The sequence below is a fragment of the Carcharodon carcharias genome, chromosome 34 (assembly GCF_017639515.1).
Source record: "Carcharodon carcharias isolate sCarCar2 chromosome 34, sCarCar2.pri, whole genome shotgun sequence".
Classification (NCBI taxonomy): Eukaryota; Metazoa; Chordata; class Chondrichthyes; order Lamniformes; family Lamnidae; genus Carcharodon; species Carcharodon carcharias.
The window spans coordinates 20,127,039-20,136,688 of NC_054500.1; the positions used below are offsets into that span (position 1 = coordinate 20,127,039).

At 48.6% G+C, this 9,650-nt stretch overlaps 1 protein-coding gene across 1 annotated transcript in view; it reads right to left on the bottom strand.

Moving 5' to 3' along the window:
* The window catches only part of znf296 (zinc finger protein 296), a 30,459-nt gene that overhangs the window by 19,539 nt on the left and 1,270 nt on the right, over positions 1-9,650 (bottom strand). The window lies entirely within an intron of this gene.

Below are 9,650 nucleotides of genomic sequence, written 5' to 3' on the forward strand. Positions count from 1 at the left end.
TAGTTGGTCCTCCCTATTTCCCCCTCCTGCACCCATCACAAAGACAACCTGGCATTTATATATCGCCTTTCACCAGCTCAGAACGCCCCAGAGCGCCTGACAGCCAATTGAGTGCTTTTGAAGCGTAGTCACTTGTAGCCAATTTACACACAGCAAGATCCCACAGAAGGATATACGTGCTTTGGAAGAAGCGGTTCAGTGAAGGTTCACTCGGCTGATTCCTGGAATGAAGGGGTTTGTCTTATGAGGACAGGTTGAGCAGGTTGGGCCGATACTCACTGGAGTTTAGAAGAATCAAAGGTGATCTTATTGAAACATAAGACTCTGAGGGGAGCTTGACGGGGTAGATGTTAAGAGGATGTTTCCCCTCATGGGGCAATCTAGAACTAAGGGGCAAAGATTAAAGATAAAGGGTCTCCCTGTTTTAGGGGGAGATGCGAAGGAATTTTTTCTCTCAGAGGGTCATTACTCTTTGGAATTCTCTTCCCCAGAGGGCACTGGAGGCTGGGTCAGTGAATATATTCAAGGTTGAGTTAGATAGAGATTTGATCGACAAGGGAGTCAAGAGTTATGGGGGCAGGCAAGAGAGTGGCATTAAGGCCACAACCAAATCAGCCACGATCTCAATGAACAAACATGATGGGCTGAATGGCCTACTCCTGCTCCAATTTCTTATGATCTGGCCTTTAGAATCTGTTGGTTGAGGCATGGATGTTTGGCCAGGACACCAGGAGAACTCTTCTTTGAACTAGTGGCCAAATCCAGCCAAGAGAGCAGGTGGGGCCTTGGTTTGACATCTCATCTGAAAGACGGCAGCTCCCACAAGGCAGCACTCCCTCAGTCCTGAACTGGGAGTGTCAACCTCAGATATGTGCCCAAGTCCCTAGAGTAGGTCTTGAACCCAGAACCTTCTGACTAGAAGGTGGGAGTGTTACTCACTGAGACCAATGTGAGGATAGAGCTCTTTCCCATTCGAGGTAGTAACCACTCCCAGGACTGTCAAAGGCCATAACTCCTAGCCCCTGACTACTCAGCTTCATCAATGGGCTTCAGCAACACAGTGACCAGTTACCACAATTTTTTCCTATACTCACTCGAGCTATTCTGCAGCCTCTTAATGCCAATGTCAGCTATTGTGCTACATGCTGTCAATCAGACCCCAGGCCCAGTCCCAGGCCTAAGCCAGGCCTAGCGGGCTCAACCCCAAGCTCACAGCCAAGCATGCAGATACACATTCAGGCCCCAAGCTCAAGCCAGGCCTAGCGGGCTCAACCCCAAGCTCAGGCCAACCCTAAAGGTACAGATTCAGACTCAAGCCCAGCAAGGCCCAAGCAGCGTTGAGGTACACGATCGTCCAATCAGCCTGGGCCTAAATTTCTAATGGGCACTGACAGCGGACACTTAACCCGAAGTTTGAAAATACTGACTTTCTTCCTGTCAGTCCATGCTGGAGGTGAAATTTCACCATCCAATCCATTGCCTCACTAGCAACATTTTTTTTTCAAGGATGCCGAGGATCTGTGTTCGATCCTTCTTGACTTCCACTGTGTCCTCCCAGCTCCCCTCCCACTCTCATTCCAAACTCCCCATCTTTGACCTCCTACCCTGCTTGGACATCATCTTCTGAAGCGACCTCTTCCCCCTGGACGCTTCTCAGGCATCAGTAATCAACCCCTTGGCCTCCTCCACAACCTACCCCTTCATTTGCATTCTAGATTCTTCCATTTACTTCTGGTTACCTGACTTCCATATTCAGGCTCTTTCTCCCAAATTTTGGTCCTGCTGCAGCCTTTCCTCGTGCTAACTGGGATGAGTCAACAACAGCAATAACTTGCATTTACATAGCGCCTTTAACTTAGTAAAATGTCCCAAGGGACTTAGAGGAACATTATCAAAAAATAAATAAATAATTGACGGTGGTCCACTTAGACAGCTATTAGGACAGGTTACCAAAAGCTTGGTCAAGGTTTTAAGTAGCACCTTAAGAGAGGGCGGAGAGGTTTAGGGAGGCAATTCCAGAGCTTGGGGCCCAGGCAGCTGAAGGCCCGACCGCCAATGGTGGAGTGATTAAAACCGGGGAGACGCACGAGGCCAGAATGGGAGGAGTAGAGATCTCGGAAGGTTGTAGGTCTGGAGGAGGATACAGAGATAAGGAAGGGTGAAGCCCATCAGGGATCTGAAACCAAGATGGAGGCACCTGCACAAGGCAACAACACTTTGCAATCGTTAGGATGTTAAGCCCAAGGCAGGGGATTGCTCCTGTTGCTGTGGCCAACAATAACATTCACAAGGCAGAGTCCCTTCCTTCCCCCAGTTTAGCTGAGTGACCTCTTCCCACCCTCTTCTCTTTGTTTTATGGTCAATGGCTCAGGGAGCTTCTCAGCCCTTCCCAGTGGTGTGGGAGGGTCTCAGTCAGGACATTAACCCTTCCCCATCCTTTCCAGATGCCGAAAAGTCTTGCTGTGCAACCCAAAGTGTTTGGGTTGAAGTAATTTGCCCCACCCAAGGCATCGAATCCTTGACTCTCCAATCACTCAGGCTCCTGATGAACTCTCGTCCGATCTTAAGCAGGGTCTTGGATTTTGGGACAGGGAATACTGCGGTGAGGAGTGTGAGGTGCCCCGGGTTCATCCAAAAACAAGGAACTTATGCTGAACCTTTAAAAAGGCGACAACTGGAGTACTGAGTCCAGTTCTAGTCACCAATGTGCAGGAAGGAAATGAGGGTCTTTGAGAGGGTGCAGAGGAAATTTACCAGAACGGTCCCAAGGATGAGGGATTTTGGCTACAAGGTTCGGCTGGAAAAGCTGGGGTTGTTCTCCTTGGAGCAATTGGAGACTGAGGGGAGATCTGGTAGAGGTGTACAAGATGATGACAGGCTTAGATAAGGTAGACAAAGCAAAGCTATTCCCATTAGCTCATGGTACAAGAACCAAGGGTCACAGGTTAAGGTTTCGGGTAAGAGCTACAGGGGAAGGATGAGGAAGAATTTTTTTTACGCTGTGAGTGGTAATCACCTGGAACTCGCTGCCCATGAGGGTGGTAATAGCAGGGACGATGAATGATTTCAATGAAAATTGGATGGGTGCTTGAGGGAAATAAACTTACAGGGCTATGGGAGGGTAGAGCAGGGGAATGGGACTGACAGGACTGCTTGACAGAGATCAGGCATGGATTTGATGAGCCAAATGGCCTTTCTATGCCCTATTAACTCAATGACACTTTTCCTGGATTCATGTTACTGTTGAAATCACAACTCATCACACTTGCTGCATAGAACGTACAGTACAGAACAGGCCATTCAGCCCAACTAGTCAATGCTGCTGTTCCTGCTCCACAGGAGCCTCCTCCCACCCCTCATCTCTCCTATCAGCATAACCTTCTACTCCTTTCTCCCTCGTGTTTGTTCATTTTCACCATAAGTGCATTATCTCTTCCCAGAGACATTAAAGGCGTCTTCACTTAATCCTACAATCTAGCCTATTTTAAAACCCAAGTTCCGTGTCACTTGTTCTTTTCCCTCCTTGGCTTAACTCTTCCACCCTCCCCAGCTCCCAACCCAGGCGGTGTCCTGAACTCCCGGCCTTGACACCCTCCACCTGGTGTCTCAGCATCAATGTTCCCCCAGCTCCACCTGAGAAAGGAGACGGAAAGACCTTACATTTCTATAGCACCTGTCACAATCTCAGGACGACCCAAAGTGCTTTGCACCGGTGAGGTGCTTCTGAAGTGTGGTCACTGTTACAAGGCAGGAAATTCAGCAGTCAATGTGGGCACAGCAAGCTCCTACAAGCAACACTATGATAAGTGATGTTGACTGAGAGATTGGTCAGGGCACCAGAGTTGACTCGCCTGCTCTTCAGTGAAATAGTGCCAAGGGATCTTTTCCATTCTCCTGTGAGGTTTAGCATCTCATCTAAAAGATGGCAACTCCGACAGTGCAGCACTCTCTCAGTACTGGGGGGGGTGTCAGCCTAGATTTTATGCCCAAGTCTCTCGAGTGGGACTTGAACTCACAACCTTCTGACTCCGAGCCGAGCATGCTACCCACTGAGCCATGGCTGACTGGTAATGACTGGCAAGGGGTGATTCAAGCACATTTCCTCCCCCTCACAAATGGACAGCACACTCTGCCACGCAACACAGCAGCTCATAGTCAGACCAAAGTTACAACCAACGTTTTCCAAACTGACAGACAGACTCGGGGAGGTTTGAGCTCGTCACTATTTGACAAGTCAAGTGGTTTAGCTGAGAGTCGGAACTCAGTCAGCGTGTTTGACTGGCATTTATATAGCGTCCTTCCCATCCTTAGGGCGTCCCACAGGGCCTCAACGAACTGAGTTAGCAAATGTGGCAGACTATGTGCGCACAGGCAGATCCCACAAACAGTAAAGGGATAAATGGCCAGCTAATCTGTGTTTTTTTTTAAAAAGTGATGTTGGTTCAGAGAGAAATGTTGGCCCCAGGAGCAACCCCTCCCTGCATTTCTTCGGGATGGTAGCTGTGATTTTGCATCCGCTTGAATGGGCAGTTTAACATCTCCTTGGAAAGACAGTGAGGCTTGAACCCACAACCTTCTGACTCAAGAGGAGAGCATGCTACCCGCTCCGGCAGTGCAGCACTGGAGTGCCAGTCCATGTTGCTTTGAGCTGTGCGACACTGGGGTGTAGTGATGGTGGATACTGGCAGTGATAAGGGGGTAAATCTGGGCAGGAGCCGGTGGTGAATGATTTAAGAGTGTCACACGAGAAACGTACGTTCAAAATCATGAGGGGTCCGGACAGAGTCAACAGAGAATAAATTGTTGGAGAATGAGAGGTTTAAGGAATTGGCAAAAGAAGCAATGGAGACATGAGGAGAAACTTTAACACGCAGCGAGCAGTTAGGATCTGGAATGCTCTGCCCGAGAGTGCGGTGGAGAAGGCTCAATCGAGGCTTTCAAAAAAAGAATTCGATTATTATCTGAACAGGAAGAGTGTGCTGGGTTACAGGGAGAAGGCGGGGACACAGTTTGAGGATGAGGGGAATCTCCCTTTTGAGGTGGCGCTGAGGAGAAGTTCTCTTTCTTTCGGAGCGTTGTTGGTCTGTGGAGTCCCCTTCCATGGAGGGCAGTGGAGGATGGATTTTCGATAGATGAGGGTGTCAAGGATTATGGTGGGGGAGGGGGGAGGGGTGCAGACAGGAAATTGGAGTTAAGACCCCCTTCAGACCAGCCACGATCGTATCGAATGACGAATCAGGCTCGAAATGACCTACCCCTACTCCTAAGCCCTTCGTTCCTCTGAATGGCACCAGGAGCATTGCTCACTTGGAGAGCCACCGCAGTCCAGACAGAATGGGCCGAATGGTCTCCTTCAGTGCTGTAACCATTCTGTCATTGTGTCAGATAGTTAAGATATTGAGGTTCAATCCCATTGGTCACTGGGATAAGGAGCTGAGGTTACCATTTTTCAAGGCTGACCATAGACAGGGACCATCAACATGCTGTACAGGCAAGAAGTAGTGAGGTAATCGTGGTCATGGTCCACAGTCTCCTCACACACACCTGTTACACTCTCGCTGTGTACAGGTCGTTAGTAGGTTTGAATGTGAAACAAGCTGAGAAAGCTGTTAAAAAATGCATACAGGGTTCTGAGATTTATAGGGTGCAAAAATAACAAGGAAGCTCTACTAAAACTTTATAAGTCATTGGTTGGGCCTCATCGTTAAATTCTGGGTGCCACACCTTAGGAAGTGTGTCAAGGCCTTGGAGAGGGTACTGAGGAGATTTACAAGAACGGTTCAAGGGATAAGGGACTTCAGTTAATGTGGGAGACTGGAGAAGCTGGGATTGTTCTGCTTATAGCCAGAGAAGGTTAAGAGGAGATTTAATAGAGGTGTTCAAAATCATGAAGGGTTTTGAGAGAGTAAATAAGGAGAAACTGTTTCCAGTAGTAGGAAGGTCAGTAGCCAGAGGACACAGATTTAAGATAGAAGAGGACCAGAAAGGGAGATGAGGAATTTTTTTTTTTTTACACAGCGAGTTGCTGTGATCTCAAACACGCTGCCTGAAAAGGTGATGGAAGCAGATTCAATCGTAATTTTCAAAAGGGAATTGGATAAGTAGTTGAAAAAGGGAAAAAAATTGGAGGGCTATTGGGAAAGAGGATGGGGTGGGGAGTGGGCTATTTGGATAGCTCTTTCAAAGAGCCAGTACAGGCAGGATGGGCTGAATAGCCTCATTCTGTGCTGTATGATTCTATGAACAGTAGCTTTATACTGAGATGTTTGTTATAACAGTCCTGGGTTCCTGTCATAAAGAGTACATTGAAATGTGTAAGATTCTTACTGGGCTCGACAGGGTAAATGCTGAGAGGCTGTTTGCCCCGGCTGGAGAGTCTAGGACACAGTGGGGGGGAGGGTCACAGTCTCAGGATAAGGGGTCGGCCATTTTGGACTGAGACGAGGAGAAATTTCTTCGCTCAGAGGGTTGTGAACCTTTGGAATTGTCTACCCCAGAGAGCTATTTCTGCTCAGTTGTTGAGTATATTCAAGACAGGAATCGATAAGATTTTTTTTTGGATACTAAGGGAGTCGAGGGATGGTTGTGCGGAAAGGTGGAGTTATGTAGATCAGCTGTGATAGTGTAATGGCAGATCTGGCTTGAGATGCTGCATGGGCCTCCGCTTGCTCCCTATGAAACAGTGGAACATGAGAGGCCTTGTCTGGGATCACTGGGGATTGGAGCCTGAGCTCCACCACACTGGGAGGGTGTCAGGTGAATTGCTTCAAGCCAAATCTTGCGGAAGGTCCCAGTGGATAAATCCCAAGCTACATCTGCCTGCCTTCGAGTTTGGGCAAGGTTTAGCAATCGGAGGGGGGAGTAGGAATGAGCAGGGGTGGTGGTGGGGGAGGTGGGGGGGGGGGTGCGGTGGGCACAGAGTCTAAAATGGGACGGTTAGAGGAGGAGGAGGAATTATTTTTTTTAAAATGAAATAAAATCAAAGCTGTATGCAGCAGAATTACAAGCTACTAGGAAAATCGGTCACTGTGCATATACAAACTGATAAATATTAAGATTGTTCCCCACACTTTAAACTAATATATCCTGGCGATATGATACACTCTTCATGCGATTCACATTGCCCTCAAAATGCTTCCATGCCTGCCAGGGACAGGTCTGTACACACCCCCAAGGTCATAAAACAACAACAATTCATATTTACCCAGCACCTTTAACGTGCAACATCCCAAGACACTTCACTGAAGTGCTGTCAGACAAAATTTGTCACTGAGCTCAAACAGAGATGTTAGGGCAGGTGAGGTAGGTTTTAAGGAACGTCCTAAAAGGGGGGGGGGGTGGTTTAGGGAGGGAGTTCCTGGAGCTTAGGGACCAGGTGGATGAAGGAAACGCCACCAATGCGGAGCGTTGGAAATTGGGAATGTTCAAGAGGCCAGAACTGGTGAAAAACAGAGTTCAAGGAGCTCAAATTGCCCGTCCCAGACACAACTTGGAATTCAGGGGTGGGGTGGGAGGAATGACAGAATCTGGAATTGTGGGTATCATCATGATTAAAGATATAAGAAATTCTGACCCTCTGCCCACACCCCCACCAGACCTTACTGAAATCCAAGTGACAATGCTGGGTAGTGTCCATCAAAACTCCACGGGCCTCATGTTAGTAGTTCGAAGCCTTGAATCAACGGCCCCACTCTCAGGCCTTATCCAACTGGGCCCTAACCACATTCACCCCTTCAACACCAACAGACAACAAGGCCCAAAATGGCTGCGGAGAGAGGCCAGTGAAGGGATTCCAACGGAGCAAGGAAAAGCCTGGGGTGAGCTCTCTCCCTCTGATCTCATGGTCTGTCCTCTTATCATATGGAGCTGACTGGATTGGTCACAGCCTAGATGCTTAAGAACTTGCACTTGCTTACTTCACTGAACATATCTTGCGTGTAGCATGAAGCAACTCTCCACTGGTTACACACTCCAAGCAGAACATGTACATTTCTATCACCTCTTTCACAGATGTCCCAAAGCACTTTTGAAGTGCAGCCACAGTTGTAATGTGGGAAACACGGCAGCCAATTTCCGCACAGCAAGCTCCCATGAACAGCAACAAGATAATGACCAGATTCTTAACATCAGCAATACTCAGGGCATCAGCGAGAACTCCCCTCGAAACAATGGCCCTGGGATCTTTTATACCCGCCTGAGGGGGCAGAAAGGGCCTCAGTTTAACATCCCATCTGAGATGACTGGCACCCCCCAGCAGTGCAGCAATGTCTAAGTCCTGGCACTGGCAATGCCAACCTGGGTTGTGCGCTCACGACCACTGGAGCGGGAATTGAACCCACCACCTTCTCAGTCAGAGGTGAGAGTGCTAACCACTGAACCACAGCTGCCACTGTTGAATTTACAGGAGCTGGGTGTGCAGTACAGGGTTTTACTGAACAGCACGAGGTTCCCTGTGCACCAAAAGTAGCCCAGGTAGAGAACGCAATTACGGTGTCTCTCCCCTGTCTCAGGTCAGGAACCAGATGAGAAGAGGTTTATTAAGGTGCTTGATCAGGGCATGTTGAGTGACTAACGCCTCCCAAAAGCCTTGTGCCCCCCCGACACCCATGCTCATCGCTGGACCAGGAGAGGGGGGAGCAGCCTTGAAGCCAGGAAACAAAAGGCATTCCCCATTTTCCCTGCTCTTTTGTTCACGCTGTAAACATTCCCCCGTGCACTTCCATTGCAATCCTAATGTGCCACCCCTTCCCAACCCCAGAAGATCAGTTTAATTATGATAAAAAGGCTACGAAATATATCTGGAAGGGGGGGGTGGTATTTAGTGCCGACCCTGTGATGTTGTTATCTTGCAGGTTGAGCGCCACAATTGGCCTTGGTGCCTTACAAACTTGTGTTGACACCACCTCGAGCCCCACTGAGAAGCTTAGGAACTCCCGGCAGGGACTGGCAACCCTTTTCGATACTGTCGTAAGGGGTGCAAAAATATTAAGTGGATCACAGGGCACAATGCATCGTCAACCCTTGAAGGTCACAACAACAACAACTAGCGTTTATATAGCACCTTTAACATAGCTTAAGAGACATCCTAAGGCGTTCTCACGAAATCAGACCGAATTTGACGCACAGCCACATAAATCACTCTCCCCCCCCCCCAACCCCTCCCAACCGTTGTAGCCCCCTCCAGCCTTGCAACCCTCTGAGATCTCTACATTCCTCCCTTTCTGGCCTCCCTCCTGTCCTTTAAGATGCTTGTCAAAACCCACCCCCTTTCCACCTGCCCCTATATCTCAGCTTTGGAGGCAAACTTTCTTTGATACTGCTCTTGCGAGGAACCTTGCTATATTCCCTGACATTAAAGGCATGCTAGATAAACGTAGGTTGTCCAGATATTAGGACAGGTGACCAAAGGCTTGGTCAAAGGTTTTGAAGGACCATCTTAAAGAGAGGCAGAGGGCATTAGTGAGAGAATTAAAGAGCTTGGGGCCCAGACAACTGAAGGCACAGCTACCAAGGGTAGAGCTAAGGAAGTTTTTAAAAAAAATTTATTCTTTTATGGGATGTGGACATTGCTGGCTGGGTCAGCATTGATTGTCCATCCCTAATTGCCCCTTGAGAAGGTGGTGGTGAGCCGCCTTCTTGAACCGCTGCAG